Source organism: Patagioenas fasciata, chromosome 3 (assembly GCF_037038585.1).
Source record: "Patagioenas fasciata isolate bPatFas1 chromosome 3, bPatFas1.hap1, whole genome shotgun sequence".
Classification (NCBI taxonomy): domain Eukaryota; kingdom Metazoa; phylum Chordata; class Aves; order Columbiformes; family Columbidae; genus Patagioenas; species Patagioenas fasciata.
The window spans coordinates 109,896,940-109,910,901 of NC_092522.1; the positions used below are offsets into that span (position 1 = coordinate 109,896,940).

The following is a 13,962-nucleotide window of genomic DNA, read 5'->3' on the forward strand; positions in this document are numbered from 1 at the left end:
TGCAGAGGGAGAAAGCCTGAAGGCAGAGAGCTGGCGGGAGTTGCACACCTTCTGAAAATGCAGACTGCTTTACAGCATGAGAAATCAAAGTTTCCTGGGAGCCCAAGTCTGTTCAGGTGCAGGAGGTGCTCCAAATAAGCAAAGATGGCCTCCGAGGAATGTCTTGAACTCCTCCCTTTTGGTGTTTCCTGATGCTGTACCTGCTTGGTGTTTCTTTTGTGCTCTGGCACCCGTGTGGTTACAGTCTTGCCTATGAGAAGTGGTGATTTGCTACAGTGACTACTGCGAACTTAAACTGAGAGTTTTTGGGCTCTGGGACCCTTGTAGTGTGTATGCCCAGCTTGATGCATTCAAGTTGAGATTCAGTGGTGTTATGGTTGTGGTGACAGCTGGAAGCAGGTATGGGAGGTATCTCCTGTCTGCTACCAGAGCTGGTGCACTTGTGCCTTGGCTGGTGTCCACGGGCTGAGAGAGTGACATTCAATCTCTGACTTAACAGTCAGTCTCTGACTTAACTGTGCGCCTCCTGAGGTGTTCCTGGGGAGCCTGTAGGGTCTCTGTATGTCAGTTTCCTATTGGAGTGAATAGATTATAATACATTTCTGGGAGTTTTGCAAGGACCTTGCTTAGGTGAAATGGTAACGGGAGAGGTGCCAGTACCTGTACCTGAGGCAGAAAGAAGGAGGGACAGCAGTTTATTCTTTTGACACAACAGAAATCTCCCGCAGAAGTACCATCCCCTCAGGGCATGCACAGCCATAGCAGAGTATTGAGGAGAAAATTAGCCAGTGTCAAAATCTCTAGTTTAGCACTCTGTATGGGCTGGAAAACCTGCCCAGGAGCCAAGGGAAATGAGCCTGTGCTGTGCTGACATCTGGGCTCTAAGCTGTGCCGAGTGGTGTCAGTTATCCCTGGGACTTAAGTTGGCCATGACCTTGAGTAGTGACAGCCCTTTGATGGACAGGGTGAACTGGCCGATGCCTTTTCTGGGATGTAGCAACCTTAAAGAAAACAAACCTGGATGACAGAGTCCTCTGGGAGTTTCCTTGCACTGTGGGTTGAGAAATATGTCGAGGTGGGATCTCCGAGAGCTCCTGGGTGGGCTCTGCTGTGGTGGCTTCTGGGCCTGGTGTGAAAGATGAGGAGGAGAAAGGGAGCAAGAGGTGAGTGGGAAGAGCCTGTGCTGTGGGGGAATGGGTCAGACAGTTTGTCAGCTGGCACGGCTACACGTGCACTCCGGATGCATCCACGAGTGTGTGCAGAAGTGCAACAGCCAAAGGTGAGGTGCAGTAGTGGCTGATAAGCTGGCTGGCTGGCAGGGACCGGAGGAAAATTAGAATAGTTCAGTTGGAAGGGACCTACAACGATCATCAAGCCCAATGGCAGAGCAAATTACAGGACAATTAATTTCTTTGCTGTCCATGGACTATTGCTACCCACGTTTAAGGGGGCTGCAAAATTTTGTGTCCTACAAGCCCTCACCAGTTCTTATTTGCAAGAAAAACAGAAGAGAAAATAAACACCAACACATTTTTATAAAATAGCAGGGTCTATTTGAAAACTAAATTGCAAATAAGGGATAGCAGAGACTTCATGTAGCGCCAGGGGTTATCTCCACTGCTGCATGTAGTGTTTGCAGGCAGATCACACCATCCACAAATGTAGCGACGTTAATGACAGTATTGATTAGTCTTAATGCAGTTATGAAAGCTGAACCTTGGAGGTGTGGGAGGGCCTTATCAGTAATGAGCATCGAGACTGATCAAGGATAGTATCAGCCAAAGGGGAACAGGGCAGGGTAAAATAGTGGCCATTAAAGGAAGAAAAATGCCCACAACACTTGAGACTTCTCCATCACATAGAAAGGAATCTACTTTATAGATAATGTCTGTGACTCGAAGCAAAGGAATGAGGTTAAAATCACTTTGGAAAATGAGACAAGAGAAAAATAAAGGTGTCTGCCCTGATTTTGGTGCAAGCGAAGACAGGTCTGAGGACGCTGCAGGACATGGCAGAGCTGCAGTGCCCATGGGGGCAGCGGGGTGGGTGATGTGTGACTGTCGGAAAGCTTGGTCTGAAAAAAAACATTTGTCATGTTAGTTTCCCCAGTCTGTCAATGAAGCTCTTTTTATAAGGAGGATCTTTACAAATGATTCTTTGGAGCAGTCTCCTCCTTAAGGTTTTTGCTAGCAGCTCCGATGCACTCACCTCTTCCTGCCCAGCCTCCAAAAGTTACTGACATCTCTTCCTTTAATTCTGCTTTGTAATTGAATTTCTGCCATAAGTTGCTTCTGCTAATTCAATTATACCTTACTTTTAATTGGCAGTGGATTTAAATACTTCATGTGCTGTTAGCATAGATATTAACCTGTGCTGACTGGTGACCCGCTACTCCCTCAGAGTGGAGCAAAGGTTTTGTATGGTTATAAGAATTTAAGTAGCCAGTTTCTTTCCAGAAGTCTTTTGCGATGCCAGAGTCTAGCCAGGGACTGGGAAATGCCATTTATTTTGACACAGAAATATGGCCAAATAATCTTGTGGTATCCTGTAAGGTTTGTTGAATGGGGAAGGCACAATGATGCTGTACCAGCCACAAATAAGAGAAATCATAAGAGCTTTCTGTTTCCTATTTTGCCGTTGATTGGGTTCAATCCTTACTTTGCCTTTCCATTGTGTTTTATCAGATTGGCACTTTAAAGAGATAACATCCATCCCTGTATAAAATGACGATACTAGGTTTTCTTCCTAAAAAGATGTTGAAGCTAAAATATATTGTTTAAATGCTTGTATTGCTGCCAGGTTGCAACATTTGCCTGCCTGGGGATCTCAAGAGTAATAGAAAATTTCATGGAGTCTTGGATCTTTCTTCCTCTGAGCAGAAAACTGATGTAGTTCACATCTGCACTGATGAGGGAAGATACCAGGATAAAACAGGAAAGGAACCACTTAGGGAGCACTCAGTTAAGGGTTTTTCTCTTTATCTTCATTTTTTATTCCATTGTCTCTGGGCCTTAGGGAAGGGTTTGTTTTGTGGGCCCCAAACCCACCTCCATGGCACTTGTCTCACTCTCATGATTTGCAGGAGCTGGATTTCAGCTGATTGCTTGGCTTTGGTTCTTTTCAGTTTCTTCTGGGTGATAATTTCTGAAAATGTATGGAGAATTTGTGAGGTTTCCATAACAATGAAAAGGAAAAAAAAAATAGTACTAAATTTTTTAAAAAGAAGGAGATGGAATTGTAGTAGAGTCAGCCTGACTTTTTTTACAGTATTTTCCTGGAAGTCAATAAATTATTTCCTACCTAGGCATCTTTTTCTGGGTGCTTATGAATAACTGTCAGCATGGCTTATTCTGAACAAATAATGTCAGACATCCTAATTTCCTTTTACAGCAGGGTAACAGGTCTTGTGGATAGAAGGAGAGCGGATGATATGATGATGTACTTCAGTCCTAGTTACATTTTTTGGCACTGTTTTGATTCTCAGAAGGAATCTGGGGAAAAGAAATTTTGGTGCAATTTGCGCCTTATGGATGGTGCAATGCAGGTGTGCTAACTCTGCTCCGGCTTACATCCAGTATGTCATCAAGCTCAGAACTATTGGGTAGGGTTTGCAGAGGCGGACCCTGTGGCTTGGGTCATTGTAACTGATGCATTTGATAAAACACTCGTTCAGACTCAACAAGTAGCACCAAAGTAGGGGAAGTTACAAGCACTTGGGAGGAGGGATTAGATTTTCAAATAATTTTGGACAAAATCAGGAAATTAGCTTGGAAGGTCCATCATTCACAGTATCACAGTATCACAGTATGTTTGGGATTGGAAGGGACCTCAAAAGATCATCTAGTCCAATCCCCCTGCTGGAGCAGGAACACCTAGGTGAGGTCACACAGGAAGGTGTCCAGGCGGGCTTTGAATGTCTCCAGGGAAGGAGACTCCACAACCTCCCTGGGTAGCCTGTTCCAGTGCTCTGTCACCCTCACTGAGAAGAAGTTCTTTCTCAAATTTAAGTGGAACCTCTTGTGTTCACTAACGTGGGCTTGCAGTTATTGCTGGTGAATGAGTTGGCAGCACAGACTATTTGGGAATGCTGGAGGGGCTCCACTGAAAAGCATCTTGTGATCATAGTGGGTCACACACTGCTTTGCCAGTATCATCCTCCTCCAACAGCTGCAAACAGAGCCTTCCATAAACAGGAGGATGGATTTGCTGTGTCCTGTGTTGTCTCCTGGTGCTTTGGCATTACCAGAGTGCTGGAACCAGCGTGGGCACCTGCATCTGGGGTAAGATGCGGAGAAACGAAGAGGCCGGCGGGGGTCTGAAGAACAGGACCCAAGAGGAAAGATGGGAAGAAGCTGGCTGGGTGTGTGGTCTGGAGAGAAGGTGAAGGATTGGCACAACAGGTTTGCAGTGTCTGGAATGCTGCCAGGAGACAAATGTGTAACCTCTGCCTCATGTCTGTGGGGGTTAGGGCAAGTGGTAATGAGTTTGAATAGTACCATGAAAGGATGAAACTCCTATTGTAGGGATGGTGAAGTGTTGAAGGAGATGGTTGGGAGGCTTTGGTAATGTCTGGGGTCTCTGTGGCTGGAGTTTTGCATTGGGGAGACCAAACGTTTGTATTATGGGTGGGCTGGAGGCACCTGTAATAGGGTCCCAAACCCACTGAGGTTTTGTTTGCAGATATTTTGAGGTTACTGGGTCAGACAAGGGTCTGACAGGAAAGAAGCTGGTATGGTGGGGCTAGAGACATTGGGCTGGAGGAGATGAATGCTTGGTGGTAGGGGAGATCAAGGTCAGCTCTGTGAGAGGGTGGGAATGGAGAAAATTGCTTGTTTTCGATTTTCTAATCTGCAGACTTTGAGAGATGAGGAATTGCAGGAGCAGGTGAGCCCCTGGTGCTCTCATATGTCACTCCTTAAGCACTGATAAACCCTCAGGATTCGCAGCTGGCAGATGCTGAAGGGATGCAAATTGTTATCCTCTGCTTTCTGGAGAACCATACTCAACGGAAAGAGAAGTGATTTCTAACCTTTGAGAGCAATGCTTAATGGCTCCAGAGGACTTGAAACTATCTCTCTCATGTTTTATTTCTTTTTCTTCTATTTTTAGATCTACACATAGCGATATTTTGATGTATAAACCTAGCAAACTTCCTGAATCTTAACTTGATACTTATTTTGTAAGATGAGTTTTACAAAAAAGATTTAAAGTAGGGATGGTGGTTTCAGCAATTTTTTCGATGCCAGAATTATTTGCTGTCTGAATTTGAGATAAATCCGTGCATTTTTCAACATGGGAGATCTTTTCTGTTTCAGGACAAAGAATAAAATGCAAATGCAGGCAACAAAGTGGTTTCTCAGTGTAGAGTAAGAACTGGAGCAGGGTTTTTACATGTTTAGACTAATTCTGGTTTATTTTTCAGCTGGGAAAATTAGTTTCACAGGTAAGGCCAAAAAGGTGGGAAGGTTGTCACTTAGAAAGAAGCTGTAATGTAAAGCATGTTTGGTTTGTGTCTTCTCCTCCAGGCAATCAAGCCCTGTGGACTTTCTCTGAAGAGGTTCCAAGATAGGTGGTGAGTACTTTCCAGAGCCTACTCTTTTCAAGGCACACTTTAAATTAGTAATAGAAAATAAAAATATTGTTTTTTGTTCTACATTGTGTGCAGAAATTTGTGTTTGCCGAGCTTGTGGCATGCTTTTATTTTAAAGCTGACAGGGCTGATTTTTGGGTAGGGGTTTGGCACCAAAGTGTTAAGCTTTACATTTGCACCAAAATGAATTTTCTGAGACTTGATTAGTGAAAGAAATGTTATAATGTTTTAAATATTTGACTTTGGGGAAAATCTGTGCAAATTATGCTCTATTTTTTAATAAAAGTCTACACTATCCAGTGGAGCAAAGTTTCTCTGTGTCAGAGAGCAACCTTAGTTTTGTTTATTCCTTCTGTTCTGTCCAAGTTTGTTAATCTAAAGGAATGCAACTTTCAGAGAGTTAAATGAGCTGCATAACTCGTGCTAATCTCTGCCGCATGTGACTGATTTTGTCCTGCGCACACCCAAGACTTTGATGTATTTTGTTTGTATGCACCTCATTAGGTCCTTATTTGTAACTAAGTGAAACATTAAATTGGTAAAGAACTGTGGGAGAATGAGATTGCTAAGAAATGCCGATGATGTGGCATTGAGAGAGTCACCTCTTACGCTGATGTAAGTCAGCGCCATTTATTTTCCTCTGGTGGAGCTGATCTCTTCTGGCGAGTGCCAGCCAGGACACTGCTCTAGCACCCTTTGCTGTTTGTTTTTGTTGTTTCTAGAGAAAGACATGCTGTTTCCTCTTTCAGCTCTATATTTCTTTCCAGTGAGATTAACCAAAGTATATCATTACCCATTAATTGCTCAGGAAGTTTATTCTTCAGTTGCATTTCCCCAGTGCACAGGATGAAAGTTATTAGAGCTCTTCTGTGTTCAGACTGACTAACGAACTACAGGTCAATGTTCCCCAAATCTCTAATGGACTTCCCCTTCTTCCAAAACAATGTATTTTCTATAGATAAGGTACCTTTTGATACAGATAGTCCCAGGTTGATTTGAAGTGTCCATACAGCTGAAATGTAGCCATCTGTGCTTGTTTCTTGTCAGGCCAGGGGACCGTGCTGAGGTTTGGTGTGTAGTACTGTGCGTGTGTACACCTTAAATACGTGTTCGTTTTGGCCATAAAATGCTTATTTAGCATTTATAGGGGGCTTATTTAATGCCCCTTAAATGTATTTGTTATCAAATATGTCTTTTATCAAAGAAGATGTCCCCTGCTTAATAATCTGCGTTATCCATGTTTTCTGTATAAGGGGAGCTAGTTTAACCCCAGATGGTTCTTCTGGCTAAGGCTTATGTCCCTAAAACATGAGCCTTACAAGGCTAAATCATGAACCCCATGTGCCTTTTGCCAAAATGCTCTTGTGAGTAACAGCTTATGAACCGCTCCTCTCCCCCAGCCCCGCAGCTATGATCGGATCTGTATTATAAACCTGCCCAGTGTTGGTACTGATAATTGCTGTATGGGGACCTGAATCATCAGTTGATCTTTCTGAGATGTTGAAAGATGCATCAAGCTCTCTTTTCCTGAGGGCAGAGGGGAGTATGAGGTTGGTGACTGTAATACCATGTGTCTAAAGGCCAGGCAATTTGAAACTGTTAGTTTAAATTGTACTTACAATTGAATTTTCTTCTTTTGTTGTTTCAGGTGGCACCTGAATAGATTATAAGTAGAAAACCACTTGTTGATACTCCAGACTGTGCTTGCTGTAGTTAATGTTTCTTTTTCCTGGGTAGTCCCTTTGGGTAGTGCTTTCAAAAGCATGAAGGTCCTGTGGTCTTTTGGGGAAACGTGGGCTCCTGATGTACACTTGCAACCAGAGTTTATGGGTGTTGGGTGTTTATAAATCACCTTTTGGCTGCTTTAGTGGTCATATTCCTCCTCACCTTTGTGAATTCAGGCATGTCCTCTGTTCCAGTTTGTGAATTTAGATGACCTGTACCAGTATGAAGGTACATCCCCAGAGTGTAACAGTCTGTGTGGAGCCTTTCGGTGGTCTGGTAATTCATGTTTAGCGTATATTAAGAGACAGATTTGACACTAGACCAATGCTGAGCCAGCTGGGCATTTTCTAAAATGCATGTGTGGCCAGTGGCGCATGGGTGGCTTCAAAGCAAAGTATAGCATCATGAAAACAAAATATGCATGCAAGTGCCTGAATGTAGCTTGAATTTTATCCCAGCTGAGCACACCTGGAGGTGACGATGCTGACTGGGGAAAGGGGGACCAGGCACTTGGGTGCTCTCCTGATGGGGTACTGCAGGCTCTGACGGAGCAAGCTACTTACCCGCGGTTCTGCCTGTAAGCACATAAGCAGCTCTGAGCCGCGGGGCCCAGGAAGCCAGACACACAGTAGGACATGCACCCGCGTCAGGGCTGCCTGGGGCAGGACGGCCAGATCCGTGCCCGTGCTGGGGCCCGTTGTGCTTTGGTGTGTTTCGCAGTCCTGCTGGGGACCTTGTGCCTGGAGGCTGGAGATGCCATGTGGGCATGAGGACTGTCTGTGACCCAGGCACAATGCGGTGGGGCCGCAGCAGTGACATCACTGTGGCCTCTGTGCTGGTGTGAAAGATTGAGTGAGCAGCTGTCCTCTGTGGCAGAGGACAGGACGTGAAATGGTGTGAACGACAGCAGAGACTGCCTGTTGTTTGTGTGGATGTGAGGCTCTGCAGCTGAAATGGGGCTCCTCCAGTCCAGCACTGGCGTGCGTCACTGCAACATCCAGGACTTGAGTTTTGAAGTGAAACCTTTTTGCAGCCAAAGGCTGGCAGATCTGTCCTACCAAACTGGCTTTGAAAAACATTTAATTTTTAAACTGCAAGCTGAGTTGAAACCTGTGTAACCGGTGTGTTTGCAAGGAATGGGTGGTCTCATGGAGTTGGGGAGGGTTGGGCTTCTGGAGATGCCTCAGGACCACCTGTGGCTCAGCATCGAAATCAGTGGATGCTCTTGCTGTTGGTGGTGGGATGTTTTTGGAAATGCATCGTGGACACCTCTCCATGGGTTGGCTCTGGGACCTTCTCCATTGTTAGAACATCCTCCATCACCGAAATATCCTTATCCCTGAGTCTCAATGCCTTGTGGCATGGCTCCCCCTCTGCTGTTGCTGCCAGCATCTCCCTGCCCTCCCCACAGCCCACCTCTGTCCCCACATCCAGGCCCCCATGGGGTTACCCTCCCTGTGAACATCTGGGCTCTGAGGAGAGCAAAAACCAGTAGCAGGGTCGGGCTGAGCACCAGGGAGAAGGAGGAAGAGGGAGCAGGCAAGACAAGGGGGAATTTGAGGCCGTTTTCCCCTTTCCCTGGGCATCGTCTGCACTGCAGCCTTGGAAAACTCCCTGGTTTGAGGATTCAAATTGTGTTGGGGAAAGGGAGACCTTTCAGTGTTGTTACCTTTCCCCACAGTCTGATAAAACCCTCTGGAGGAAGCTGCAAGGGCCAGATGTCTGCTATACATATGACTATACCGCAGTGGGGGGAAGAAAAAAGTGCAATTAATTGGAAAATGTGTCATAAAAAAGAACAGCTGGGGAGCACAAGAGCAAATAAGGTACCTTGTATGAGTGGCTTATGTAACAAAGTAATTAAGAATTTATAATGGTTTAATGTGTCACTAATCAAAGCTTCCATTTTTCCTCCTTACCACCTTCAAAAATTGCTATTTGAGTCTTTGTTTTCTATGTTTTTACTATAAATAGGTTTTATTAGTATTTTCACTGTTGAGGCTTTTCTGTGTTGTATTACGTGTTTGCTTTCCATATACACTGTTTGCTCATTCAAGGATATTAAGGAAAAAAACAGAATGAATGTGCAACACTGCTTTTCATCCAAGTTTTTTTTATGAATTAATCTTCTGCCTGGGTGCACACAGGCTTCAGGATTGCCCACTTTTCAAAAACTTCCACAATTCAAACATTTTATTAATTCTTTACTGTGATGGGGAAAAATTAAAAGCAGGCTTTGCTTTTAAAAATGTAAGCTTTTAGCCAAGATTTCCAATCTGGAAGATAGTGGGGTACCAGGTTTGGATTATTCTATAATAGTACTGTTTTTTCCCCATTGTGTACTGTGCCTCCTACAAACACCACCTGTCTTCTGCATTTTGTGTAGATCTTGCTATATAGCATGAAGAAGGAGTGTCTCCTAATGCAAGTATCTCATGTTGATTCACTGCAATACAACTGTTCATCCTCTAATGGTGTGGGATTACAAAGCATTATCATGCTCAGATTGACTCAGGTAGTGCTATTTTTATTTAAGCTGCATTAAGGTATCACTGTGAATCTTTGGTCTTGCAGCGTGGGGGCAATACGATTTACTATTTTTATAGAAAATCAACATGGCTGTACAAATCCTGTCCATAGCAAGAACTGCAAAGATTATGCATGAACTTGACTGTTTTTTCCCCTTCCTCTGCAGTGAGTCATTAAATTTTTACTTTTCCTGTGATGTCCATCATGTTGGCCAGGCCTGGAATAAAATAAGAGGGTGCCTTGGCTTATGGTCAGGAACTTGGTACTTGCTGGGACAAGCTTTGGTGTAAGAGGGTGAGTGTGTTTGGGGATGCTCAGTGGAGTTACCTTGGGGTTACAGTCGGTTTTATCTGTCCGAGCTCTCACAGGGTTGTCTAATTCAAGCAAATGAGCCCTCCCGTGGACATTGTACCAACACTTGTGTCCCTCCACCTTCTGGCTTTTCTCTCAGGCCCTGCCTCTATTAATTTAAAAAATTGTGGTAATTTGGTGTGGATCCTTTCCTCCTCTTCTCCTTATCACCTTACAGCAGCTTGCTGCCCTGATAAAGGAAAAATAAATGTATGCCCTGGGGTTGAGGTTGGCTGAGGGGTACAGTCAGCTATCTACGGACAGCATGTCTGTCCAGCTGCATCGCTGCAGGTTGGACAGACTGCCAGCCATTGCATTTCCAGAGGGGAAGGAAAAAAAAGCATGGCCTTTCTTGGAGAACGAATGCAACAGGAAGTGAGGTGTGATTTTTATTTATTTTTTCCTCTCAGCTGGGACAAATATTCATGTTCTGAAGTTGTTCAAAATTAATTTCCTTTGTGACAGGTCTCGGGGTTTGCAGAGCGGCGAGGAGCGACTGCTGAAAGTCAGACTGGTTTGTTTCTGGCTGTGGGTGCAAAAATGGCTTCATGGTGCTGCTTTGGTGCTTTAGGAATGCCCTAGAAGGGTGTCACTGACTCAGGGATTGTTTCCCTCAAATGGTTTGGATGCAGCCCCTTTCTGGGGAGCACAGTGGGAAAGACATCACCCACCCACAACATCCCACCTCCAGGATGTGCTGGGACGTGGGGCTGCTCTGGGGCGGGGGATACAGCACTTGGGGGGTTTCCTGGCGTCTTACTGGCCTTTGTTGACATTTGGGAGGAGATGTGATGGTTGACAGTGGTGGAGCAGCTCAGTGCTGATGTGCACATGCCTGCAGGCATCCTCCTGGGCTCGGCATCCCCCAGCAACCCAGCTGGCAAGCGGCTTTATTGCTCTAATTGGCTCATGGCACCCAAAGGCACCAGGATCCTGGTGGGAACACAGCAGACAAGCCGTGGGAAATGCTACCAGGAACAGCCATGGCTGTCTCAAACGTGGTCCCCAGTTGTTTGTGAACATACATGGAGACACAGGGCTTCAGCCCACTAGAAAATGCAGTGAGTGTTTCCAGCTCCCTCAGACATTCATTTGAAATGAAACAGTTGTTTATTGATGTGAATTTTTTACAGCATTCTCTTTAACTATCAAGAATGCAGAATAAGTTCTAATAGCTACTTGATTTCTACCTTGCACAGAAGGAAGCCAGTGGTGGTGGCTGATGCTCCACAGTTCCGTGTGGGAGGTACAACACGTCCATTGGAAGGGGTGAGAAGGTGCTGTAGGTTTGCCGGTGCAGCACAGCAGCCAGCTGCTTGCGAAGGCTTTCGGTCCTGCTCCCCGCTGGCCGTGGGCTGTTGTATTAGGTGTGGAAATCTGCTGGCGAGGTCTGATCTCCATTACACCATTTAGGGCAGATGAATGTAAATTGTCAGTTTTGCCATAATAAAATATGTGAATAATTTTGATGTGGGATGCATGCTGGGTTTCAGAATAGCCAGGCTGGAAGGCAGGGAAAATTTTTGAATGTTAATTAAAAGGTTTTTTGAAGTGAAGGCTCAAAACTCCATCCTATTTTGAGGGTTTTGACCTGTCTAATAAATTTGTCTTTAAAAAGAAAAATGCCCTCCATTCATTGTACCCCTTTTTATGCTTAACGTGTATTTTAATTTAAATGTTTCAGTGGCAAACGTAACCATTTAACTAGCTAACCACTTATAGGCTTACAGGTCTGTGCATTTTGCTGTAGCTTCATTGCCGTATTCTTGTTGTGGCCAGGGGCTTGGGCTCCTTTGCTTTATTAAACTGTTCAGTTTGGAGGCTTGCTTTGGGGCTTTTTTCATTTGGTTGCTGGGGTTTTGTTTTGTTGCTGTTGGTTTGGGTTTTTTGCTGTTGTTTCCCCTGACACCACCAAGTGTTGCCTCTAAACCTGCTGTTGTGTCCAGACACGTCCCTCCTCCAGCATGATGTTCTGGTGGAGTTCCAGTGGAGCATCAGTGGGGCTAGTGGAGTGCAAGCTTTTTTTGTGTGTGAGCGAAGAGGTCTGAGCTAAGCCACACAGTTTTGTTTTCTTCTCGCTAAGCATTCAACATACATAAATACTGCCCTTGGGTTACCAAAATCCGTGTCTCTTAGCAATCAGAATCTCGATTGGTCCTTTGCAGAGAGAAGCTTCCATTGCCAGGGGAAGCATGTGTGACCATCAGCCCCTTGTTGCTGTTTTTTCTGGGATGAAGCATCAGGACCTGCAGCTGGACTAGATGTTTGTTGCAGGTCCTTTCCAGCTGAACTCTCCTTTCTCTTCCTCCATTCTCCTCCAGACAGGACTGGGGAGCTGGAAGAGCATGGGGATATAGATTCCAGGCGGTATCTCCATTACTTTGGTACAGGAGGGCTGGGAAAGGTTTTCTTTGCTTGGTGCTCCCTGTCTGTCTTAAACCCTCAAGCCTGAGAATTAATTGTCTTGACTCTGATTTCATCAGCAAATGGAGCATGGTCACAAAATGCAGTGAATCTGCTGCAGTAAAACTGAAGTGGATTCAACTACAGAATTTTCATTTCACAGAAAAAATAATATTTGGTCGTCATGTAATTGCAAGTGGAATATAATTTGACATTTTCTTCAATGAAATGCCAGGAAAAAGATAATTTAGGAAAAATACTTCTTGTAATTTGTGGGAGAAATTTCATTTTAGGGATTTACCATCAACAGATTGTTTCATGGGGTGTCACTATTATGGCCTATCTCATTAAGAGTGTGTATTGTGTTTTGTTGTTTGTTAGGTACCATTATTACCTATATGTCAGAATGGTTCATTATCTAGTTCTGATAATCTACCTTGGAATCCCTGAAGCAGTTGGTTTCTAAGACTTTTTCTAGATTAAAATTTTTCAGCATAATTCATATAGAAGGTATTTTAACACTGTAACAAGGAGCACAATAGATATGTTAATGTAAGAGTATGAAAATAGAAACTTCAGAATTCAAAACCTTGAACAGGTTGGTTTCAGAATATACTAGGAGTACCTTCCTTGAGTTTGCATATGTTTTTTACGTATTTTGGATCTGAGGAAAAGAGCTTTTTCCTTTTCCTTTTGTTTGGGCTTTGGTTTTCATTTGGCTTTTTGTCTTAAGTTTGACGCAATGTATCTGACAAACTGCTCTTCAGTTAAAGGGTCGGGTAAGAGGATTGAATGGTCCCCATTCACCACTATGAAGACAGTGGGAGATGAATTTGCCTGAAAAACAGCAACTGAATGGAGGATTGAGAGGTGACAGCAGGTACAAACAACATTTAAAAGCAGGAAGGTACTAAATGTTGCATTTTGTGGGATACCTGCGAAATGACTTCTAATTGTCCTCTTGAATCGAGCTCTGTGGTTGCATTCCCCTCCAGCCACAGGCTTTTTCTGCACCCTGGGTAAAGCATGACCTGGTAGGACGGTGCGCCTTTACCGTGCTCTCCATCCCTTCCTGTGATGGCAAGGGAGTTATTCTGTCTACTTCTATCTAAACAAATATAAAAGTTTGATTTTATTTCTCATTGCATCTCGAGCATCCTTCTCTCTTCAGCCTTCTGTGCTCTCTGAGATGCCCTGGTTGGCGGTGATGATGGCTCTGCCTGGAGCCACAGGCACCCAGGGCAGTGGAGCAGCACTCACGCAGAGCCCAGGGTTTGATATGCCTAAATGCGGATCAAAACATGCAAGAAGTGCTTTAATAAAGGGAATGTCAGCAGACCCCTGGGTACAATGATGCTGCTGGA

The 13,962-nt window shown here is 44.5% G+C and overlaps 1 protein-coding gene across 4 annotated transcripts in view; it reads left to right on the forward strand.

The window, feature by feature from the left end:
• Positions 1-13,962, forward strand: part of HPCAL1 (hippocalcin like 1) — a 65,381-nt gene that overhangs the window by 10,938 nt on the left and 40,481 nt on the right. For 2 of the 4 annotated variants that reach the window (XM_065835438.2, XM_065835437.2), the window contains exon 2: positions 5,526-5,572. The exons of 1 other annotated variant lie outside the window; for it this stretch is intronic. The gene's annotated coding sequence lies outside the window, so the exon portion shown is untranslated. Of the gene's footprint in view, positions 1-5,525; positions 5,573-10,010; positions 10,139-13,962 lie in introns of all 4 variants that reach the window. One more of the 4 variants, XM_065835439.2, reaches the window with a different exon arrangement.